At 44.6% G+C, this 26303-nt stretch overlaps 1 long non-coding RNA gene across 1 annotated transcript in view; it reads right to left on the minus strand.

The window, feature by feature from the left end:
• The window catches only part of LOC146776272 (uncharacterized), a 207894-nt gene extending 183233 nt beyond the window's left edge, over positions 1–24661 (minus strand). Inside the window, exons 1-2 of the long non-coding RNA XR_014972164.1 lie at positions 24458–24661; positions 24313–24366 (exon numbers count right to left, since the gene is read on the minus strand). This is a non-coding gene — a long non-coding RNA (uncharacterized LOC146776272). The remainder of the gene's footprint in view (positions 1–24312; positions 24367–24457) is intronic.
• Between the last annotated feature and the right edge of the window lie 1642 nt (positions 24662–26303).

Raw genomic sequence — 26303 nt, forward strand, 5'->3', positions numbered from 1 at the left:
CGGTTACAGCCCTGCAAGTACAATGTAAGTGAACCCTGTTAAAACATACGAGTGCGCCAAGCACTCGTATGTTTCACAATGGGAGCATGCATTCCGAGCGAAATGCAGGCCCGCATTGTGAAATGGAGGGGTGCAGTTCATCCCTGCGCCCTGTGGCTGGGCCCGCAAGGTGCCTGCCAACAAGTGCAGGGATCAACATAGGGGCACCATAGGTGCTCCCAGGCCGCCTCGCACTCATGGGTACCCTACTGGGGCCCCCCAAAGACAGTTTCTGACGGCCTTTTTGTGCCGGAAACACCGGCACGAAAACGCAGTGAAAAACTGCCATTGTACTCCCTCGGTCGTAAAGAGGTGGCCCGGGGGAGTACTGAAGGAATTCCGGACTGCGGACGGGCTAGGGTCCGATAGGGGTGGAAGGGCTCCGACCATCGTTCAGAGTCCTTCCATCCGAAATCGGAATCGGGCCCTAAGTGACAAGGTTGCAAACTCCATAATTATGTGATAAACCTCACACCTACAGAAACTCACTGCTCAATGTCATATTAATAATCCACCCAGGAATGATAAACACAACCTGAATAGTGTATTTCCAATCAGGGCACATCATTATCTACACCTTGGTGAGAACAGCTTCACCATAGTCTCCATTCTAGAGACAATGGGCCTGATTACGATGGAGGTGAACCAGCCAACAGCAGCCTGCCTGTGGCGGGTTTACCGCCATCGTAAGGCCATTCTCCGCCCTCCAGATAAGGATGGCGGGCAGTGTGCTGCTGGACAAAAAGCCTGCCTGCCACTGGTCCAACACAGGCAATCATTACGATTGCCTGTCAGACCTGGCCAGCATACCGAGAATGGTGGCGGTGCCTAGCAGACACTGTCCGCCACATTAGAATGCTGCATACCCTCCAGCCTGTGTTTGGCGGTTCAACCACACTTCAAAGGCTGGCAGAGACTGACTTTGGGGGCTTGTTGCGAGTCCCACTTGTGCAGGGGCACTTTGGATTTGTACTTGGGGGCATGGATGGTGCCCCCTACATTTCCCTGCACCAAATGGCAGGCACCGGATGGTGCCTGCCTCGTAGTGCAGGTAAATGCACAACATGGCTTTTTATCATTGCGGCCAGCAGCACCTGCCACAATGGCAAACATGCACAATGCGACCGCCACAGTGGTAGTAGCATTAGAATTACATGTGCCAGACAGCCGCCACATAGGCGGCCGGTCACAATACCCAAGACGATAGTGGACGGTCCGCCATCATAACCACCCCCAATGTTGTTTTCCTGACATTTTACTCCTAATTAGTCAAGTTTAAAAAAAAATAAATTGGAAAAATAAATCCTAATCCTAGCTTGCCGCAGACCACATTGTGTGATCTTGGGTAAATTACTTCATAGTCCCAAATCTGAGAGCCCTTTTCTGCTAAAACCTAACATAAGTTAAATACTACTGTTGACCACAGCATAAAAAACGAGATATTCACATTTCCATTGGCTTCGTTCTGACACTGCTCCATGAAAGAAACCCCTGCTAGGGAAAGCTGCTACTTTTGTAAATGTGTTTCTTACATTACATTCCACTGATTTACCAGCAATAATCTGTGTCAGTTTCAATATATGCTTCATCTCAGCACCAACCATTGGGGGGTATCCAACAAGATGAAATTACTTAACATTTATTGCATTTCCTCTGACTCTGACTATACTATTTTCGGAATTCTGTGTCTAAATTATGCAGGGCTTTGTGACAGATGTACTGCAGATCTGTCATCTTAGAGAACAGCTAAGATTAACACTCTTGCATTTTATAGAATGTTTTTCAGACTGATCAAAACTGCTCTCTTTACTTAACTCCTACTGCAGAATCCAGTGAGCAACAATTCGATCAACTGAAATTTCGCTGATTATATTGCATCACTATGGGCCAGATGTACAACCATTAAGTTCAGCGAGTTGCAAATTGCACAAAATTGCGACTCGCAATTTGCTACTCGTTAAACTTAACGTACAACAGTGTCTCAGACACTGTCTACGATTCCCAATGGGGTTCCAAATTGCATGCCTCATTAATATTAATGAGACTGTCGCAATTTGAGACCCCATTGGAAATGGCTAGCACTCCCAGGGATGGCGGCCTGCTGGGGTCAGCAGACTAGGGGTGGGCGGAATTTGCGAAATCCACTTTCGCAAATTATCGCGAAAATGTTAAAAATTATCGCAAACACGCGAAAATATCGCGAAGATGCAGAAGTTTTTTTCCCGCATGTTAGGCGAGATTTTCTGCATGGTTGCGGCTCGCCAACTTACCCATGTGGTTGCTCGCGGGCGCGGCCATCTTGTTTTCAGTTGTCTCGCGGTGCATGATCGCGAGAAGAAAGACGTGACCGCGCGACGCATGACGTCACTGCGGGCGCGAACTGTCGCGAGACAGCGCAAATGGCTAAAAACAATACAACATCTCATGGAGAACGCGACCGGATCAAGAAAACTTGTCGGCGAATGCAGGGATTCAGGTAAGGCGATCGCGCGAGAATGTATTATTTTACAACTCGAGCAAGAACCAAATTATCGCTAAGCTGCGGAATGCGGAAATGTTGACATTTTCGCGTTTTCCGCGGAACGCGAAAATGTCAAATTATCGCAATTTCCGCGAACGGAACGAAATTTTAGCCCAGGCCTACAGCAGACCACCTCGTCTGCTGGGACTGTTTTTAAATAAAGCAGTTATTTTTTTTTTTAAAATGCAGCTCGTTTTCCTTAAAGGAAAACGGAATGCATTTAAAAATGAAACTTTTCAATTAAATTTTTTAAGGGCAGGCAGTGGTCCCTGGGACCACTGCCTGCTCCTAAAAAATATGCACGCAGCCATTCACAAAGGGGAAGGGGTCCCTCCTTCCCGTTTGCGAGTGGTTTACCACCTACTTGAAGTAGGTGGTAAACTGCGAGTGTTTTGCGCCCGCAAATGTTGTTGCAAAATGACAGTACATGGCAAGGGGGCTCGCTATTAGGAAGGGATGCCTCTTTCTAATAGCAAATTTGCAAATGCTATTTTGCGAGTCAGTGACTATCAAACTAGCATTTGTACATGCCTGAAACCTTTTTTCCGGTCGCAAACAGGCCAGTCTCCCGTTTGCAGCTGCAAAAAAGGGTTGTACATGTGGCCCAACATTTCTAAAGCATGTTTAATATTATGGTCATACAGCTATGGCAATGAATCTCGTATATTGTTGATAGCATAAGCAAAATATTGAGATTGAAGTGGAGTTAGGTTTGGTTTATTGATCAAGCACCAAATCTTTGAGAGAATCTCCTTTTGAACCATCCCAAATTTCATACGCTCGTGTCCCACTGCCACATTTCCTGTACTGAAGACACCAGTGGCAACCCATTATGGAACACTGTGGCATCCATCATGTAAATAATGATACTGTAAAATTCAGTTCTTTTCTATTCTGAAGTTTTTATATAGCACATGGCTGCCAGAAGGCCTCCCAGCAGTGACACAGATACCGTAATACATCCGGGGACTGAAAAGTTATTCCCTGAACAGCCAGGTCTTCAATGCTTTGCGGAAAGAAAGTTCTTGCTGTAGAAGGCATCGTTTGAGAGGCAGGGAATTCCAGAGTTTGGATGCCAGAAAGGATGCGCAACGCGATCTCCGAATCCTGGTGACCTTGAGTAGATTGGCGAAGGCTGATCTGAGAAGTCTTCTGGGCACGTAGGGGAAGGCTAACGATGATAGCAAAAGGTGGCCTCCACTGTTTATAGCCCTATGCATAATTCAGAGATTTAAACTAAATCTGGCACTTCACTGGGAGCTAGTGGAGATCCTTGAGAGCCTTAGTAACAGTTGATATTTAGGTGTATCTGTAAGAAATCAAGCGGCTGCGTTCTGCACAATTTTATAACCTTTTGACCACTTAGGGAGACGAGCTTAAGGTATAGGGCATTCCCATTATCCAGATGTGACAGTGCCAGGGACTGTACAATTACTCTTGCAGCTGTAAGAGGGAGGAACTTGAGAACTTTCATTCAGTAATCTCAGAATACCTTAGCAGCTCATGGTAACTCTTTTGGCTTGGTATTCCCTTGTGAGATTGGGATCAAGCAACATCCCCAGACTCTTTATTGGGCCTTTCGGGGTCGGCAGCAGGCTCAAACATTATTTAAACAAAGAGGGTCCAGGTGGGCTTTTTTAAAAGAGGTCTGACTATTGCATGCTTCCAGTGGTTTGGGGACAGTCCACTAGAGAGAAAGAGATGTTTAACAACTATGTCAACACTGGAGCAATGCAGTTAGTCCCTTGACACAGAACATGAAAAGGGGCTGGAACCAAAAAAGTGAGCCAAATTTTACCACTTTTAAGAGCTCTTTAACAAGACTCTCAGTAACATTGGGAAACGTTGACAGATGGCCATCTTTTACATCAGATTTGGATTAACTATAGAGACAGCCAACCAAATCAGTCATATCTGTGAAGGAGGAATACATATTGTTAAAACGAAGTAAGGTGCGCAAGCATGTCTTGTGAGTAAAGGTAGTAGATTTATTCCTTAAGTGACATCACAGGTTCTAGGTTACAGGAAGATGTTCTGATCCATAAAAGTGCCCCACAGGAGCAGCCTCCTCGCTGCTCAGCCCTTCCACACCAACTGACTCTCACTTCAATCCAAACTCACTGAACATTCTATATGACCTCATCATAGGCTGAGCAGCAAGGCAGCGAACCACTGTAGGGAGAGTGCATTGGGTAATTAGTACATCACAACACATCTCCCCTTTATAATTCAAAATGTGTTAAGGTGATAAAACACACATCTCAGCAAAGGAGGATGCATTAACAACAAAATAATTATACATCAGCCCCCCTGCTATAATGATGATAGACAACAAAGAATGCAAGATAAAGAGATACATTCCTAAAAACAGAGGATGCTATCCTCCATAACTCACACAACAAACAGCGGGTACAATACCACCACACCACATGGAGTACCTATTGCGCCACAAACTAAAGCACAAGACTGCAGCAGAACAAGGATCTACAACCTTCAACTGCACAAACCAACGGCAGGACAGGTCTACCTCAAAGAAGAGGAATAAGACACCACCCACACCAAAACAGGGAAATTGAGATATCAAGACACTCTAAAAACAAATATAGGTATCTATAAACCCAAAGTAAATCCAGGGTATCTTTAAACCCAAAGTAAATACAGGGTAACTTTAAACCCAAAACACACTCAAGACACTCTATGAGTATTTTTTTAGACCCAAGACAAATACAGGGTATCTATAACCCAAACAAATCCAGGGTTTCTTTTAAACCCAAGCAAATCCAGAGTTTCTTAAACCAGAAGCAAATCCAGGGTTTCTTAAACCCAAACAAATCCAGGGTATCTTTAAATCCAAAGTAAATCCAGGGTATCTTTAACCCAAACAAATCCAGGGTTTCTTTTAAACCCAAGCAAATCCAGAGATTCTGAAACCCAAAGCAAATCCAGGGTTTCTTAAACCCAAACAAATCCAGGGCATTCTTAACCCAAAAACACTCTCGAACACTCTATGAGTATTTTTAAACCCAAAACGAAACAAAATCCAGGGTAACCAAAAAACAGTGAATTACAGCCAACACGCACAGGCCACAGCCTCCACACAACAGAGAACACACCTCCTAACAAACCCAAAATTGGGGTACTCAATGCCCCACACCCTGCACTCACCACCCCACACATAGAAATGACACAAGAACTCCCTAAAAACAAATGTCACTACTCTGCAACCACCCCCACAAAACAGTATTACAGTATTAAAATGAACCCAAAAAGAAAGTCTCTTACTCCGGTGAGCGATCACTCACCCGAAATTTCCCAGTCATGAAGTCCTTGTTAATGGCACACCATCTGCTAGCAAAGTCCAGTGTCCAGGTTTTGCAGCAACGAAGACACGAACTCCCCACCATACGTTGAAACAGACCACTGCTGTGCTTATATGTAAAGTGTTGCAGCAAAAATCACGAGAGGAACAATAATGATGAGGCGTCGTTCGTCATCCACCAGAACTTGAAATAACTTTGAGAACTGCAGTGCGAGACTTCCCTGACGTTCTGGCACACCATATGGCTGCATCCTCCAACCAAAAGATGGCGGTACGGCAGTGACGCCGAGCCGGATGGCTCACAGCATCAGCGTGCTTCCAAACGTGCCAGGCAACAATACACTTCAAGGATGAGAAAACGTCACAGTGGAGGAGGCATCGCCGGACAACTGAATGTAGGTAAGTCAGTGCGCGTTCTGTGTGTCCACTATGCAGAGCTCGTCCCCATTTCAAATTGACGGGTAGCGGTTCAACTGTCAAGCTATAGAGGCACACAGTGGTGAAACGTAAAATGAAAAAAAAAGAAAAAAAAATGCATCAGTAGCGGTTTTCCTTGCGATGAAGTCGCCCTCAGTAATTCCTCCGTGAAATTGAAAAGCACCAAACCCAGACCCCTAAGCTGAATGAAACGAATATTCCAGCGGGGCTTTACAGAAGCTGAAAAATAACATGAACTCCAGGTTGCTTCAATTAGCACAGACACAGGAAACAAGCGAGGCTTCTCATTATGGCACGAATAAAGGGACTGCACTGCTGGTTATCTCCATGTGATAAGCAGACCACAACTCAATCCAAAACGTGCCTCCTTTCAGTATTTCCGGATGACTTCAGGTAGTTGTAAGATAGGTTAAACACGTAAAACTCAATAGTCTGTCAGTAGGAAGATTTCCACATCAGGTGATACTCTATATCTTTTGCTCTACAAGCATGTGGGCTCACCATAATCAAGCAGATTTCAAACAAATAAAGTCCAACAAGAACAGATTATCCCAGGCAGGGTGACAGCAGGCTCCACAGAAATAAGGGCTGACGGTTCACAGGTGGTGAGGAATATCAGGAACTTATTTTAGTCTAGTTACTCTGATGGGGAACACTCACCTAAGTTCAGCAAGCACTGGCACATCCACAATGGGGCTGACTGATCTTTTGGTCACTGGTGGGGCTTCTGGACTACCAGCTTGCTTCTTTTAACTGCGCTACTTCAGTTTCTTAGGTATACAAGTCCATTAAAGTTAGCTCACGTAGGTTCTTTAAAATCGTCGCCAGTGTTAAAACGAAGTAAGGTGCGCAAGCATGTCTTGTAAGTAAAGGTAGTAGATTTATTCCTTAAGTTACATCACAGGTTCTAGGTTACAGGAAGATGTTCTGATCCATAAAAGTGCCCCACCAGGAGCAGCCTCCTCGCTGCTCAGCCCTTCCACACCAACTGACTCTCACTTCAATCCAAACCCACTGAACATTCTATATGACCTCATCATAGGCTGAGCAGCAAGGCAAAGAACCACTGTAGGGAGAGTGCATTGGGTAATTAGTACATCACAACAAATATCTAAAAAAAAACAATTCTGTGCCAAATCATTGCTGTGCTCCACAGAAGCATCCATGGTGGGGCTAACTATAGGTGGCACAGTAATATCATAAATAATCTTAAAGATTTCTTTGGGAGAGTTGGAGGAGTTTTAGTGGCGAAAAAAGTGGCATGAGCCAATTTGATTCCTGCATAATACAGCCTGACAGATTTCCTATAATCAGATTTGCTAAACTCATCAAATATCTTTCTTCATCTTCTCTCGATACGTTTAAATTCTTACTTCAAAGACAATAAATTGGCAATGTACCAGGGGGGTTTGTGTGTCCGATTGCTATCTTTCCTCCAATTGACTGGAAAGACTCTATCAAGTGATTCAGTATTCCATTAATTGTACTGATGTGCTGCCAATACCGCACAATCTTTGAAAGCATGTGTTAGGGATCCCAAGGCTTGTTGCCAGTCATCTATATTAAGTTTGGGCTAGGTGCCATCTAATCGCCTGACCGGAATGAGAGGTATGGACGATGGAGATGTTAGGAAAGTAAAAGGAATCATGAAATGGTCAGACCAAATTAGTGGCGAAGAGGTCTGAACCTAAAGTGTGCCAATACTACTGAAAAAAGGTCAATAGTATGGCCCTTCTCATGCATAGGACCCTCCACCAGCTGTAATAACTCTAATGAAGCAGGTCATGTAAGAGGGTTTTAGAAGCAAGATCTCTCGTTTCTTTTATATGCAAATTAAAATACCCCAATACAGTGAAGTCTGCTTTATTTATGGCTAGCTCTGCAACTACTTCTGGCAAGGCTTGAAGAAAATGGGCATATGGGCCTGGAGGTCTATAGACCTCTCTGACAATGTCTGAGAGAAACTTGATTCAATCTTGTTCATGACCATGGGACTATTTGGCAGGTAATGCATGTTTAATTTGTTTCATCATGCCAGAAATTGAGACTAAGTGGCTAAGTGTTTTACTTTAGTTAAAGGATGAGGATAGAGCATTTTCAGAAACTCACTTGAGGTGCAAAATCTCTAAACACCACTTTTTCACTGGCTTTTATGGAACGATTCACTCGTTTTAGTATTTGAGGAAAAAGGGATTAAAAAATACTGTAGACATATACTAATGATAATTTTCAGATGATCAATATTTGTCTACTATGCCATATACGCAAGAAGAAACACTTGTTTTTCCCAAATCCTACAGACTTTCAGAACACGGCAGTCCAGAACCCAAGAAAACAAAGTGATAGGACAATTGTGCTCAAACATGCATTACTGGGCAAAAAATGGCTATGTGCAAGCAGTCAAGAGGGCCTATTACAAATGAATTTCTCTTAGAGAATGGGTGCATAAATATGGCACATGTGTAATAAGTGGCTGATGAGAAAAAGACCACTTAAGACAAACATAGAAGCAATTAAGAAATATGTAAGTTCATTTGATAAAGTAGGAGAAAAGAAACACTCAAACCTGTTCAACGATACAGGGCAAGAACATTGGGTCTTTATCCTACATGCTTACGAACAATTGTTCCAAATATAGATTTAGTTCAAGAATAAAAATGCCAATTACTGAATTAATATTGTTTGTGTTCATATCAGAAAAGCTGTTAACTCTTGCCATGTGCATAAATTTGTATCAAGAAACAATATTTATTTGACATTTACAAATGGGACTCACTGAGCCACAATTGCTTGACACTGGTCATGGATGATTTTGTGAAATTTATATCTAATAAAGGCTAACAATACAAAAAATAAATGTTTTTCTTTTTTCCCCTAGTGTTTTGAAGGCAAGTCTCCGGAGCGAGACTCCTATAGAAATGGAGGGTGAATTTAACTTGTGACAAAAAAGGCCAACACATTTTGCAAGCACGATTTACGCATGCTTCACAAAGATATGAGCCCCTGACAGCAAAAAAGAATGTCCTCCTTACAGGGTTTGGGCAAAATATGAAAACTACGTACATAAATACATTAAGCATCAAAGTAGTGGTGGTTTTATGATCAGCATCCATACACTTGAACAATTGTCCGAACTCTTATTGTGTTTAAGTTGGGAATATGACATGACATAGAGCAGATGTGGAGATATCCCCTAGAAAGGGGAAAGAGTGCATCTAGGGGCAGATTACAATGTCAGTCAGAAAGCCTCAGACGCTGGTCATAAGCTTTCCGACCACAGTCGGAGGCTTTCTGGTTGACACAGTCTGATTGCAGTGCGACCGCTGAATTAAGATGTTGGCGATCGAAGTGTAAACTACCCGGTGTTTCTGATGCGGTTCCGGCCAGCTCTCCGAGTCTTCACACCAATCGGATCTGCACTTTAATTCTATATGGATGGCGTTTTCGCTCTCGGGATTACGATGTCTGTTTCCGACAGCTTTTCTGACACTGAAAGGCTGTCGGAAAGTAACTTTGGGGCCCCTAGCAGGGCCCCCTTGCCTCCACGGCCTACAGTTGGTGGCCGAGGGGGTTTCTAGGGTGTCGCTCTGTAAATCCTTAGCACAATGGGGGGCCTGCCACAGGGTGCATGGTTTTACACACACCCATTTCTTTATTGGTGGCTGTCTTAAAGCCAGTTTACAGCCGTACCATAAGCTCACATAGAGAAACTGGAGTATGCAACCAAACAATGTCCAGCCGCATCATAATCAGGCAGTCGGAACCGCTGACCAGAGGTTGGTAAGTCCCATTTAATTCACATTGTCAGTCAGAGGAAACTCCGATTTACATCGTAATCTGCCTCATAGTTTGTGCTGTAAGAACAGATTACTTTTATTCCATGAGGTTTCTTTCTGTGATACTCCACTGTTCAAGGAGTATGGTGCATTTTACCCTTAGTTGGGTTAGGGAGCCAAATCTAAGTACTTTCTGGAGGAAATCTCCCAGCACTACTCAAAATCATCTATGCATCACTCACTCAAGGCATCTTCCCTGAGGCTCTCTTGACAGGCCAGGTTCTACCACTCCTGAAGTACTCCATGCTAGACACCGATGACCTCACAAACTACTAACTGATCACTCATTTACAAGTGTAAAGTTACTCAAAAGTGTAGACTTGTATGACTCCACCCCCTCTAACAGGGGGTGGAACCACATTTACAAGTATAATTTACTAAAGGCATTAAGTAGCCATAGCGAGCCAAGCACCTCACTTGCAACCCCCTCCCATAAGCAATAATGGAGACAGGAACTTAATACAAAATTCTGAAGGAAATTATTTTAAATTGAAATCATTTACTTTTACTTTTTTAAATTGTAGACATTATAGGGGCCGATTCCGATCCTGTATTTTTTTTTCCTGTCCGACTCGTATCGGTAAATTTTTCCATACAAATCGTACAAGTCCCTTCCGACCCGTGAAGTACGATTCGTACGGGAAAAATACAACTTTTCCCGATCCATACGGATCGGCCCGATCCTTACAAATCGGATCGGGAAAAGTTGTACCAGACGGACCCGGACACTTTTCCGTACAAATTGTGAAAATGCAGTCCAACCGTACTAGTACGATCCGGACCGGCTTTCCGATTTACGATTTGTACGGAAAACGTCCCGTACACGGGGAATGGCATTACCCACTACGAAGCGAACTTTGTACGACTCGTATCCCGGGAAAAGTTGTTCCCGGGGTGCGAGTCGTACAGGGGTACGAGTCGTACAGGCATACACCCCTGTGCGTTGTGTATGTACGGTGCGTACCCCAACATTGCGTATGTACTGTGCGTACCCCCAACATCGCATATGTACTGTGCGTACCCCCACCATCGCGTTTAGGCGGTGGCCCGCTAATAATGGTATTTTTTTTATTAGACTGCAGTTCAAGAGTTAACCGCAGTTTCTCAGCATACTGTCTGATTCACCTCTGCTTACCTGAATTAGGAGGGGCTTGACAGTATGTTTTCTGCTGCCAGTGGCGGCTGGTGACTTTTGAAAGTGGTAGGGCGTAAAAAGTTAAGGAAGAGTGTTACATCACAAGCAAGCGAAGCGAGCCCTACTGACAAAATCGGGAATCGAGGGTGGTCTCCAGAGTGAAAATCTTGAAAAAAGAGGCATTTCATTACAAAACTATTATACATGCAATTGGACCTGGGGTCGACAATTTTAAAAAGTTCTTGCAATTCCTTCCTTAAATGAACATAATTGTGTTCACAATGATACCTTTTATAGTTTGGGCTAGCATACATTTAATTTTATGAGAAGCATCACAAAAAAGGCATTCAATATCATTAAGTACAGTTGGGGGTCACGTGATAGGCGCAAAAATGCAGGGAATAGATTTGATAGGAAAAATGCGAAACATCGGTTAGTTTCTCGCTACGACACAGTGAGATTGGCCTTTTATAAAATCAAATAATATTTGCAATCGAACGGCTGCGTACACCCCCAGTGTAAGGGGAGCTACAGGTGCTGTCACCATCTGTTTATCAGACCCTTGCAAATGATGCACTACCAGCGCATCTGAGACGGTTATGAACGTGGGGTGGGGTGGGGCTGCACACAAGATCCACCCCAGTGCATCTGAACATGTTCTAGACAAGAGGCTACTGAGGTCAATGGTCTACTCCAAGTTCATCTGAGCCTGTCATGGACTTCAGTACAGGAAGCAAATGGGATTCAGCCAGCGGCCTCACGGGCCAATGTACACCAATCACAGCTCTCGAGACATCTCTAAAGTCGCACAGCTTGGTCAATGGGCCAGTACGAGTCACAGTGCTATCAGCGCCAGTGAGCCCAACCTAAATGTACTTACTGCCAATCTGGGGAGTGTGCTCTGTAAGCGATTTTGGACAGAAGTAAGGAGTTCATATTTTAAAGAAATACATTCTAATAATGGTATTTTAGCAAAAATGTAGTATCTTACTCTCTGGTATGCATAACTAAAACGTGTGCATTTGAAAGCGCTAAGAGTCACTCTGGCCTGAATAAACACACAACATTCGTGGCTTATTCCATGCGTCACCATTTCTTTTCATTGCAGTTTTATGTAGCTAACGTATTGGAGCGCTTTACATGGACACCAGTTACATTACACAAGGTCACATTCATATTTTTTAGGCACAGGGAGATTAAGTAATTTTGGCAGAATTACAGGATATTGAGCTGACGCTAAGACTTGAACATGGTTCCCCCGTTTCAAAGTCGACAGCTTTGCCCGACATAACACACCCCAATTTCACCCCTACATATGAATATGAATGACTATAAAAATTCATGAGACTGAAACAAATTGTTGGGCAATTGATCTAAACAAATGGGTTGCGTTGTACTAGCCCAATGTTTCTTTTTTAATTGTGGGTCGGGTCTAGAGGGGTTTGGCTCTTGCTGCTACAACTGGCATATATTATTGATGACGTACCTCTGAAATGCTTGCACCAGTCCAGTTATGATCCGTAGACGCTTGCACATGGGAGATCATTGTGTTTATAATAAAATGCCGCCTCAAGGCTCACTTTGCGCAAGCATGGTAAATGAAATGTGACGCTCTAGTGGTAATGCCTCAGATATATTCGATGTTATAGCAGAGGTTCGCGCTTGGGTGCTGCAGGGTACTACCTCTCTGATGTCCAACACAAGGCCAAACAGGACCAATGGGCCAGACTTAGGTTATTGCCTGTGACCTGCCCCATTTTATTCTCCATTATTTATTTACTGATCCTTGCCTTTTGGCGGCCTGTCAGGAAGGAATCCACACAATGACGGGGTTTACCGTTAAGGAGCTTTCTGGAAACAAACCACATTTAAGTCTTGTGATGATTAATAACGTAACAATTTAAATTACCTCTCTTTAGTCTTTGGAATCTGATCGGATTCACCGAAGCCTAGCCACAACTATCCTTAGCAGGCCGGGACTAGTCGGGACGCGACCTTAACCACCACCTGGCCTGGGTGCGCATGCTCAAAGTGTGAGCCTAGGGCGCATGCTATGGCAATTGCTCCCAACTTGTCACGGAGGGAGGCGGGAGGGTTTTGTTTAATAATTCTTTTTAATTACATACAACTTAACTTACGTCCTGCTTCCGGTCCCGGCTCCCGCTCCTGCCGTCCTGCCTTTTCACTGCCTGCAGCTCTCGTCAGATGTCACATGAGCAAAGGCAGTTTCCCTCCCCTCCAGGCTCCACCAATCACAAGTAGTGAGGCGCATTGGAGCGCGCCCCACCAGGGTCATTTTCTCTATGTAGGCTGCTGCACAGCAGCCTACATAGAGATAAAGGGAAAGTGGGCGGTCCTGCTCCAGGGCAGGGGGGGAGTGGCTTGCCCACTGTTGTGCATACTGACTGTTTGATCGGCCCTGGAGCCGACCAAACAGTCAGTATTCACAACAGTGGGCAAGCCACTCCCCCCCCCTGCCCTGGAGCAGGACCGCCCACCCCCAACCAGGAACTTCTGCTTTCTCGTATTGCGAGAAGGCAGAAACATAAAATGGTAGTTATTACCATTTATGTTTCTGCCTTCTCGCACTGCGAGAAATCAGTGAAGCGACACCCCCACGCCCCAATGGAGGAGCCGCCACTGTCTGCCGCCATTTTCCGTGTCTTCTTCCCATGATTCTTCTGTCCAGTTCCTAGAGTACCTTGGGGATGGGTGTTTCTACACCATTCCAAGATGGGGATTTTCTTTTTCCTTTCACCTTTCTTCTCACAGTCCAAGATGGTGGTTGTCCTTCCTGTTGCATATCTTCCTATTCTTGGGTATTTAAGGGGGCTGGAATTCTCATTTTCCTTGCGTTGCATCACTCTTCACTCCTGTTAATGTCTCTTCACTCCTGTTGGTGATATTAGTTCCTGTTGGTATTTCTTATTGACTTGTCCTGTTTCCTGGAGTCACCATTTCCATCAGAGGTTTTTCCCTATGGGTTTCTTTCCTCTCAGGGTTTTCTTCAGGAAGGCACTGTCTGCCCTGACGTCGAATTGTCAGCTGCACCGTGGCTACCGGAAAGGGTTGCCCCTACCTCGGACATACCGGAACCCTCAAGATCCGGAACCAGGAAACATCCTTTCACAAGGTCAGAAAAAAAAGTTCTGAACCTGACAAAGTGTGGTGCATCCTAGACTTTTCCCCCTTGAATCCTCCTTCACCCCCAACTCTCATAACCATCATTAACTTTCAATGAAGCTAGAGACAAAGTTACAAAAGAACTCAAAATGTGACAAAAAAGGGAAATATATGGACAGTAAATGGATGTATGAAAGTACACTGCATATGGAGTGCTAGTGGAGTGACTGGATGGTACAGAATACTGGAGCTGACCCAATCTTAGGCGGCACATTTTGTATCAAAACTAAAAAAGGGGGAATGCCCTTGTTCAGGTGGGGAAAGCCACCAGTGGCAGACATGTGGAGAGATATGTGCTACAAGGGGGTCCCATGTGTATTCAAACTTTTTTAAACTGTCGCAAAAGACGTCCGCCATCTTTCCATTGTGAGGGCTTGCCACAAAAGAGCATGCAATTTAATCAGTGCTGGGGTCTCCTTTTTCTTCCTGGCTGTAGCTAGTACGAAATTCGCCGTGCCTAGACAGAGTCACATAATCGCTTTGTCACCCTTGGTTTGGTGTTTCAACTTGTCTTCCCTCAGGCCTAGTAGAGCAAAGCTAGGAGTTCACGATAGTGGATAATCCAGAATGCCTTTAATTTGTACAAGGATCTCTGCCCAGAATGGGTGAATTATCAGGCAATACCACCGGATGTGGCAGAAGTCACCCAGTAGACCACATCCTCTCCAACATAAGTCAGATGTGTCTGGGAAAAACTTTTTCAGTTTATTAGGGTATAAGTACCAATCATACATGACTTTATAGTGTGCCTCCCTCATGCCGATTAAGTGGTTACATTTTAAAATGTCTTTCCATAGGGTTCACAACTTTGTTTCTAGCATGTCGGCCTCTAGTGTCTGCTGCCAGAATGCAATATGTTGTGCTGTAGTGTGAGGAGTGTGTCTAGAAAGAGTAAAGAAAGGATATATTCCCTGTAGCATTCCCAGCTCCCTTGACAAACTGTTCAATTGGAGTCAGGTCTCTTGTGGCTGCTGATCTAACGTCCGGGCATAATGTCCGGTGTTTTAATTGGGTACAGCAATAGCTTTCAGAATTGGCTAGGTGGAAATTACGTTTGCAATTTTCAAATGTCAAAATATCCCAGTTTTGGAAGAGATCTACAAGCTTTGGGCAACCACTCTTCCTCCATGCGTCAAAGGCTAGGAGCTCTAACGCAGGTGGAAAGGCTTGGCTTATAGTGGATGGGTGTAGACAATGTGGGTAAAACAGTTCATTCTCAAGTCCTTTTGACCTCATCCCCCATTTTCAAAGTCGTTTTTGTGGGGGTGCTCAAGTAATTGTTCGAAGACCATTCTGCTCTAGGTTTCCATAATATATCACAGATAACCCGCCCTATAATAGCTCTATCCTAATGTAACCAATGCATGTTCAGTTCCCGGAGGGACCAGTCGGTTAAGACCTATAGTTGGACCACTTTATAATAGAGGTGGAAATCAAGAAAAGCCAGTCCACCCAAATCCTTCTGCAGTTTAAGAAGTCTAAACTGCAACCGGGCTCGGTGATGATGCCAAATGAAACGTGTAATGAGTGTACACAAAGTCAGGAGGAAGTCTTGTTCCAGAGTGATAGGGAGACCTTGAAAAAGAAAAAGGACCTTAGGCAAAACTGTCATCTTGATAGAATTGATGCAACCCAGCCGTGAGTTGTAATAGGGACCTAGCGCCTGAGATCAGCCTTCAATTGACGTAGGAGCAGGGGATAGTTGGCCCTATGTAGGCTTGATAAGCAGAGTATGATTTTTTTTTTGCCTAAATAAGTAATATCTTTTTTTGTCCATTGGAATGGAGTCAAGGCCACTAGTGCCTCTATGGCATTCTTGGGCAACGTCAAATTGAGGAGAAAGGATTTGGTCAGAATGATACAGAAGAGTGCGATTCATTCGAACATTTGCAGTTCTTCCTGTGGAGCTCGTAGAGCAGAATTAGGTGAGGTCAGAGTTAAAAGCACATCTTCCACAAATAGGGACATTTTGTTCCCTATCACACAAAACATTAGCCCTGGATCAACAGGGAAGAACAGACCTGGCTTCCAAAGCTTCAATGCTAAGAGCAAATAACAGTGGGGAAAAAGGACAACCTTGTTTTGTCCCTCTCCCAAGGTGAAAGGGCCCAGAGATGACCCTATTGATTAAGACTCTAGATCTTGGGGTGGCATAATTCGCTCAAATCATTGCAATTAACGAATCACAGAAACCAAAGCATTTTAGCGCTAGAAATAAAAAGGGTTAATTAGGATAGGATAGGATAGGATGGTCATTTATAGAGCGCATACGTATGCCGGAGCGTCTTGGCGCTGGTAGAGAGAGAGAGAGAAAGGATGCCTTCATCCGCGAGTCTCGTCAAAAAGCCATGTTTTTAACTGTTTCCTGAAGGCCAAATGATTGCCTAATGATTTCATAGAATGAGGAAGCCTGTTCCAAAGACTAGCAGCCCGGAAAGAAAAGGCTCTGCCACCCCATCTGACTTTACGTATCCGATTTATCTTGATGAGGCTTTGTGTGGTAGACCTTAAAACCCGGCTGGGCACATATGGAACGAAAAGCTTCTGAACGTCCTTGGCTCCTCCTCCAAATATAGCCTTGTGCACTAAACATATTGCCTTAAATTCTATGCGCTGCTGGATCGGGAGCCAGTGTAATGTTTTGATGCCGCCAGAGATAGAGTGGTCTCTGGGTACAGCAATCAGGAGTCTGGCAGCAGCATTTTGCAGAGTCTGCAACCTCTTCATCTGGGTCTTATCTATGCCTAGCAGCAAGGCGTTGCAGTAGTCAAGTCTCGATAGTACAAGCGCCACCACCACCATCTTGCGAAGGTCAAATTCGATGAGAGGAAGAGTCATCCGCAACGTCCTTATTAAAAAGGAACACGCTGAAGCAAGATTGCTGACATGTGCTGAGAAATTGAGTTGATTGTCAAAGAGCATACCCAGATTCCTGACTTTATAGACGGGACTAGGACATTCCCCCGACTCCATCGGCCACCAAGATCCATTCCACACCGGGCTGCCCTGGCCAAACTCAATGATCTCGGTCTTCTCTGTGTTAATTTTCAGGAAACTCTCCCGCATCCAGCTCATAATCTCAGACAGGCAGCTATGGAATTTAAGAGCCACCTGTTCAGAATGATCCATGGTCGAGACTATGAGCTGGGAATCGTCAGCATAGGAGATAATGGTAAAACCATATTTCCTGATGAGCTTGGCCAAGGGGGCTACGTAGATGTTGAAAAGTGTTGGTGATAAGGCAGAACCCTGCGGTACCCCACAGGGTAGCTGGAATGTGCTAGACTGTAGACCATCCCATAGCAGACTCTGTTCCCTACCTTCGAGAAAAGAAGAGAGGAGCGACAGAGCGGTTCCCTGCACACCGATGTTCTGAAGTCTGCGCTTCAACACCGTGTGGTTAACAGTGTCGAAGGCCGCAGACAGATCTAACATCACCAGCACTGCCCTACCTCCCCCATCCACGACGCTACTAATTTTCTCCGCTGCCACCAGGAGTGCTGATTCCGTGGAATGCTGAGCACGAAAACCGTGCTGAGAAGGGTCGAGCAGCTCATGGGAAACCAGATATTCTGTTAAGGCCCGGTTTAACTCCCTCTCCATGACCTTAGCCGCCAAAGGGAGTGCAGCAATCGGACGGTAGTTCTTCAAGATGTGCGGATCCAAAGTAGTTTTTTTTAGCAATGGTCTAATTATTGCCCTCTTCCAACTTGAAGGATAACTACCAGACGCGATTACTTGATTAATCAGCGGGGACAGCTCTCCAGCGATAACCTCAGCCGCACGATGAAATACTGCTGGGGGGCACGGGTCGAGAGGTGATCCTGATTTCGTTATGGTAATCAACCTACACGTTTCCTCCACAGAAATGGGAGCGAAATTGCTAAAGTCCGTGTCGTCCTTGAGATTAGCTACCTGCTGCTGGTCGCCACAGTCCACATTGGTAGAAGAGCTCATAAAGTCGCTATGGATGAACTTTCTCCTGAAAGTACAGAGCTAATTTTTGGCATGTTGCTAGGTCAGGCCGATATGTGCTGTCTTGAGGAGGCTTAGAAATAACCGATATGGTCTTAAAAAGCTCCTTTGCTGAATTACCGGCTTCCCTGATCTTAGTGGCAAGAAAAGCGCTTTTAGCTGCAATTTTTGCTGCCCTGTAGGCTGTGAGAGCGCAATTATACTGTTCTTTGCCCTCCACACTATAGTCCCTTCTCCACCTGCGCTCTGTCCTTCTGCAAATGCTCTTCTGTGCCTTAAGCTCCTTGTTATACCATGGCGCAGATGGTTGAGTTCTTCTGGAACCCAGCAGCTTCTCAGGTGCTACTTTGTTCACCGCCGCCGCCAGCCAACCCTTAAAGAGCAAAGCAGCCTCCGAAGAGTCTGAGCTATGAGTAAGATGCAAACCTCCGAGAGCAGAGCAGAGATTGTCAGTGGTCACCTGAGACCATGGTCTAATCTTCTGCTTACCTGGCCTAGGGCCCTGGGCGCACACTGGTGCTCCGGTTGCAATGTTGAATAAAACAGCCCTATGGTCAGACCAGGGGAGAATCATAGTATTCACTATTTCCAGATTCATATTGTTAGTGAAGATACCGTCTAAGGTATGGCCCAAACTATGCGTCGGGCTCTTGACTACCTGATTAAAATCTAATGCTGCTAGATTTTCAATTAGCACGGCCACATCTGGCTGATCCGTAAGCTCTAGATGATAGTTAAAATCACCTAGAATCATAAACGGATGGTAGTCTATCCGAGATTCTAAGAGTTGCATGAGCTTTTCTGGAAAAATAGTCTTGGGCCCAGGTGTACGATAGACTAATACTCCTTGACACTTATAAGAGTTGCCAACATAGATAGTGAAGAAGAAAGCTTCTGCGGGAAGATCTAGGTGTGTCTCCGTACGAATTTTTAGATGTGTTGCATATGCAATAGCTATCCCTCCCCCTCTTTTGCCTATTCTATCCTGGGAGGTAACCACATATCCTGTAGGCAAGGCAGAGTTCCAGTCTGGACCTGATGAACTATCCGTCCAGGTTTCGGTTAAAAAGAGTATGTCAGGCGCACTGCGTTCGATCAGGTCGTAGATTTGATAGCTGTGTTTATGCACAGAGCGTACGTTTACCAAGATGCAGCTAAGTGTTTGCGATGTTCTAGCTCTTGTTGTAATGTGCTCGTCCTCTGGGTGCTTACTCACTGCCACTGCTATATGCTGGCTGTTCCTCGCACACTTCATTCCCACCCCTATATGCTGCCCCTCCTTCTGGAAGTCACATCTAGTGCAGGGTCCAGGCTCTAAGGATTCCCCACATGGGTCCCAATCATGGGACCTGCATGGTACAGTATCCAGCGCCAACAGCTCGCCTCTACTGTAAAGGTGAATATGAGCGGGGGCAGGGGTTTCGGCGCTGGGCGCTGAGCGGGCGCGGACAGGCGCAGGCGCGCCACCGGCGCGCCCGCTGCGCGGTCGTCTCAGCGCCACTTTTGAATGTATTGGCCCCGCCCACCCTAACTGACGCGTCAAGCCCAGGTGCGATGCGGACCCGCCTAGCTGGGTCCGCTTGGGTCGAGCGTCAAGATAGCAGAAGGAACAATCGGCGGCCACAATACAGTCAGTGAATGGTATACAGTGTGCAAAGTTATGTTATGTGCAAAAATGCGTTCGGCGGCAGTTCACCACCTATAGTTCTGCTTTTAGGAACAACACAAACAAGCACGCTTATAAGAAAAGCGCAGTCACTGAATTAAAAACCCAACTGTGATTCCAGTATTTAAAACAATACAAAAGCAATTTAAAAAAGCATGCAGTCGCAATTTAAAAGTCGCCGCTATAAAAACAACACTTTCAGGCAATATTTCAACAAGGATGGGGGAGCGAACTAATATTGCAACGCAGCCCTCTCTACTACCGCTGCGCGGTCATCTCAGCGCCACTTTTGAATGTATTGGCCCCGCCCACCCTAACTGACGCGTCAAGCCCAGGTGCGATGCGGACCCGCCTAGCCGGGTCCGCTTGGGTCGAGCGTCAAGATAGCAGAAGGAACAATCGGCGGCCACAATACAGTCAGTGAATGGTATACAGTGTGCAAAGTTATGTTATGTGCAAAAATGCGTTCGGCGGCAGTTCACCACCTATAGTTCTGCTTTTAGGAACAACACAAACAAGCACGCTTATAAGAAAAGTGCAGTCACTGAATTAAAAACCCAACTGTGATTCCAGTATTTAAAACAATACAAAAGCAATTTAAAAAAGCATGCAGTCGCAATTTAAAAGTCGCCGCTATAAAAACAACACTTTCAGGCAATATTTCAACAAGGATGGGGGAGCGAACTAATATTGCAACGCAGCCCTCTCTACTACCGCTGCGCGGTCGTCTCAGCGCCACTTTTGAATGTATTGGCCCCGCCCACCCTAACTGACGCGTCAAGCCCAGGTGCGATGCGGACCCGCCTAGCCGGGTCCGCTTGGGTCGAGTGTCAAGATAGCAGAAGTAACAATCGGCGGCCACAATACAGTCAGTGAAAGGTATACAGTGTGCAAAGTTATGTTATGTGCAAAAATGCGTTCGGCGGCAGTTCACCACCTATAGTTCTGCTTTTAGGAACAACACAAACAAGCACGCTTATAAGAAAAGTGCAGTCACTGAATTAAAAACCCAACTGTGATTCCAGTATTTAAAACAATACAAAAGCAATTTAAAAAAGCATGCAGTCGCAATTTAAAAGTCGCCGCTATAAAAACAACACTTTCAGGCAATATTTCAACAAGGATGGGGGAGCGAACTAATATTGCAACGCAGCCCTCTCTCTAATTCACCCTGTCTAAAACCTTTTCAGCCTCAAGGACAAGTAGCACTGCCGGTATCTGCTTATTTGTGGCTTTCTCAATTAGGTGAAGTAATCGCCTCAGATTATCATGAGTCTGTCTGCCCTTAATGAGGCCAGATTGATCTGGATGGATCAAGTCTGGCATCATGTCATCAACTCACGAGGATAGTATTTTTGAATGGAGCTTGGCATCCAGATTGAGTAACAAAATGGGTTTGTAGGAGCCACAGACTCAGCAATCTTCCCTGGATTTGGAATAACAGTCACCAATGCCTCATAGAGGGTGTGACTGACCCTGTCTCAGCAAAGTGAATAAAGAGAGAGGTCAACTGTGGGACCAAGTCAGAACTAAAAGTCTTCTAGAAATGAGCAGTGAGACCATCTGGCCGTGGTACTTTGTGGAGTTTAAGGGATTTGATCCCCCTGTGAACCTCTTCCTCATTATTTGGTTCACCCAGTATTCCATTTTGGGCCTCCGTCAGCCATGTAAATTTCACCCCTGCCCGATAATCAGATTGAGACTGAGTGTTGACCTGGTCCCCTGTATAAAGCTTGTTATAGGAATCCCCAAATATGCAGGCTTTTTCCAAATCTAATGTCGCCAAGAGTCCCTATTTGTGAAGAATGTCACATATATATTCCTTTTCTCCTTGACGAGCTTGATGTGTGCCCATTTTATTACCTTGTATGTAAGATGTCTGTTTGAGGCATAGAAGTGTAAATTCTGCACTATTATTATAAATAGCATTGTTTCCCCCCTCACCAAAGTGACTTTCTACTGAGGTGTCGAGTTGGGTGTGGTTTTATGAACCTGTTCACATTGCTGTAGTTCTGTTTCAAGTGCCACTCGTTCTGAGGTTCTCTGTTTATTAAGGGCAGCATTTAGCGCGAATCATCCGTATTTCACACTTTAAACGTGTCCCAATTGTTACAAGGTGTGGTATCTTGGGAGGCTTTAAGTTTGAAAAGCTCCCCAGTAGCCTACTGGAGATCATCATGAAGAAAGTGGTCTCTTGCAGAGAGTTAGGGAAAAACCAGTGGCGATAATGTGTCGGTGAAGTACCCCAATCCAATGTTCTGGAGACTGTTGCATGGTCTGAAATAGGGGTGGGCGGAATTTGCGAAAGTGACTTTCTCAAATTATCGTGAAAATGTTAAAAATCTCCGCAAACACGCGGAAATATTGCGAAGATGCGGAAGTTTTTTTCCCGCCCGTTCGCGGTATTTTCTGCGTGGTCGCGGCTTGCCAACTTACCCATGCGGTTGCTCGCAGGCGCGGCCATCTTGTTTTCACTCTTCTCGCGGTGAATGATCGCGAGAAGAAACACGTGATCGCGCGACCAATGACATTACTGCGGGCGCGAACTGTCGCGAGACAGCGCAAATGGCTACCAACAATCAACATCTCGTGGAGAACGCGACCGGATCGGGAAAACTTGTCAGCAAAAGCTGGAATTCAGGTAAGGCGATCGCGCGCGCGCAAGAATGTATTATTTTACAGCGGGAGCAAGAAACAAATTATCGCTCAGCTGCGGAATGCGGAAATTTTGACATTTTCGCGCTCTCCGCGGAACACGAAAATGTCAAATCATCGCAATTTCCGTGAGCGGAACGGAAATTTAGCCCAGGCCTAGTCTGAAATAGTGATGCATCTAGTAAATCTTGCCCGAGAACTTGGCTAAGAAAAACACAGTCTAACCTAGAATAGGTACAATGTTTGTGAGAGAAAAATGTATAGTTGTGTGAGATGGAATGGTGTATTCTTAAGTGTATATAATACCCATGGATTGAAATGCATGTTTAAGAGTTTTGGGGAAACTGCCCGTGGGCGATCTATGGGGGCGAGTGTTATCTGCGCTTTAGTGACAGGTCAGGTTAAAGTCACCCATCATGAGAATGTCCCTCTCTGTGAAAACTCCCACAAAGTTCAAGAGTGAGTGTAGAAAGGGGACCTGATAAGAGTTAGGAGCAGAAATGGAAGCAAAAGTACACAAACTATCCCTAAGATAGCCCTTCATAATGATGATTCTACACTCCTTACCTGTTTTATGACCTTCTGGTGTGAATTGCAATGAGGAGCGGAATAGCAATGCAATGCCATTATGTTTAGAGAAGCAGAATACTTAAATACATAGGGTACGGTTTACGCTTTAGTCTGTGCTCCTCATCTCTTTTGAGATGTCTCTTGCAGTGCCACTACGTCATGGTGTGGAACCAAAGGTCATTTCCACAATTTGTGGTGCTTGGCTGGCGAATTATGGCCCTTGTTCACTAAATGTCAAACAGAACCTGTCTGAACCTGAGGACGCACTTTACACAAGCCCAATGTGGTGCTTACAAATTCACAAAGTTTGTTGTGACAAATAAACAAAATTGCATCCAAGTATTCAAGTAAACAAATTCTCCTCACAATGTATTCAATGGTGAAATGCAAACAGTATTTTTCAAAGAAAATTCATAGCCCAAATGTTCATGGTGCAGAAAGACAATGTGGCTACATGAATCAAAATTATAAATGCACAAGCACAATAATGAACAGTTCAAAGCACTGTATCCTTGTCTATTTTCCTTTTCGTCTTTTCATTTCTTGATAGCATAGAGCGACATCAAAACAGTTCCCAATGCATTTCGGTGTAAACACCTTCGTCAGGGGAATGCTGTAAAAATATGTACAATACGAATGTTTATAATGTTCAAAGTGGCTGAAAATAGTGAAACAAATGAACAATTACTGTGACAAATCGCAGCGATGATGCAAGGAATTATCAGGCCAAGCCAATAGTCAAAATTATGAAAATGGTGAAAACCAGTAGATCAAAAAGAAACAATCGCTGACCAAGCTTGTGCTGTTTTCCTTTATACAAATCTCAAGTGTTTAAAATTGCGCAGAATGAGCAGTGTACCAACACCCCGTGCACAAAAGAGACCATGTCTGTGACAGAGAGCGGCTAGTGAAACAAAAGGAACCACAAATACACATGTTCCTTCATCTCCCCTAATCAAGTCCAGAGAGACTCACCTAGACGGATGCCATGAAGAACTGCAAAAATGAAAGAAGTGCGCGAGTTCAACGCTAAAAAAGTGATAAACAAAAAAATGTGTAAGTGACCATGTGAGTCAGATGTGAAGAAAACCGTGCCAGACAATCATAAAATGCAACCTACTTCACAACTCTGAATGGTTGTACTCTGTTTACCCCCACGGATTCTAAACCTTAATGGACGCGTTGTACTGTTGAATACAAAAACCTGGTTACTGAGGCTGTCCGAGTTTATGAAACAGTCTTACAGACTAATGAATTCCTATGTTCCTATCTTAAAAGTAGACGTTCCCGGTGTGAAAAAAGCTCCTCTCGCACGCTTTGCCCCGAAGTGTATCTTATGCTTATGTTTTAAACTTCGGCGTGTGACGTCATGAATTACTAAACACCAATGACAGACTGCTGCTATCGTCGTCTATCACCAAGTACCAGGGTGAAAAAGGAAAACAGATTCCACAAATAACTGTGTCAGAAACATGAAAAAATGGTGACGCGCAGATATCTTAAAATAAATGCACAGAATGAGAGATCCAAACTCTGCTAATAACGGGTGTGATAGTACTCACACGTGTACGAATAAACAGCCCTGCCGTAAAAGTCAATCAATAACGTGAGTGGTTGGTTACATATCATGTAAAGACGAATTGTAAAAGTAATCCCAACCAAAGAAATAATGAATAAAAAATTATGAATAAAAAAGAAGAGAAAGATAGCCTCAAGTGATTTGAAATGGAAACATTATATACGTATAAAGAATCAGAATGCCCTCCATAGTCCTGTATGTGTACATTTGAACATTCTGCGTGATTCCAAACAAAAAATGAATCCTATGTAAATTGGTCAGTCACAAATTAAAATCAACAACAGGGAATGACATAGTTTATGAGTACCTTTTGCTGAAAACAAACAATTACATGTTTGGACAATAAAGTTGTGGTCATAAAAAACATGTAAATTCAATTTTATCATTCAACCCACAAGGACTCATGGTATTTAAAAACCGAATCCAGAACGTTTCTCTTTGTACCAGATGTCTGACAACATCAACATGTGGTAAAACTGACACCTGCTCAAGTACAATGAAACGCAACTGGGGTATGGTGTGTTTTTTTTCGGCCCAATGTACTGCTAAACATGATTTGACATTGGCCGTGCGAATCATACTTTTATGTTCGGTTAATCTAATTTTAACTTTCCTAGTTGTACGGCCAACGTATACAAGCCCGCATGGGCCCGCAAAGATTGAAGACTCTTCCAATCCTCTTTTCAGCATTTATACCATGCCCCTGCATTGCCAGCACAGGGTCAGGCACACAGCTCTGGTAGACTCTGATACATGTTTGGGGCCTTACAGTCTATTTGCATCCCAACAGAAATCAGCTGTGCCTCCACAATACCCTCTCCGCAAGCTTGGGGTCCTTTATTGTGAGGCGAGTGGCACCCGCGAGTGGCAGAGGCTTCAGAGCGGAATTGCGGACATTCTGGCTCAGGGGACACCCTCACCAAATGACATTGGCCCACTAAGGGCTCCCTCTCCCATCTGCCTTGGGGTTTCACCTTGGTGCCTTGCATGAGCTCTAGTGGATGATTGAGGGGCCCTTCGGGAGGGTAGAGCATTGGACTCTCTGCAGCTTTGTTCCATCGCCTTCTTGGCCCCAGAGGCTTCAATCAAATCTGGTTAGAATCCTCAGATTACCAGTCATCAAGGCTTTACAGGGGACCCCCAACACCACCTGCCCACAACCTCCTGTAGTCGTATGGTACAGGTCAGTGCGCTGCAGATTGCCTTAACTCTGCATTATTCGGTAGCAGAGCTGCTGTGGATCACATGCAACTGGCCAAGCCCCCCGTAGTCAAAATATTTGAATATAAAAAAGTTTCCCATGGCAAATTAAAATATAGGGACTCATTCACAGATAGCTGATCGGCAAGATAACTGAGGCACTGCACTCATCAGATAATACATTCTG

The sequence above is a fragment of the Triturus cristatus genome, chromosome 12, assembly GCF_964204655.1.
Source record: "Triturus cristatus chromosome 12, aTriCri1.1, whole genome shotgun sequence".
NCBI lineage: Eukaryota > Metazoa > Chordata > Amphibia > Caudata > Salamandridae > Triturus > Triturus cristatus.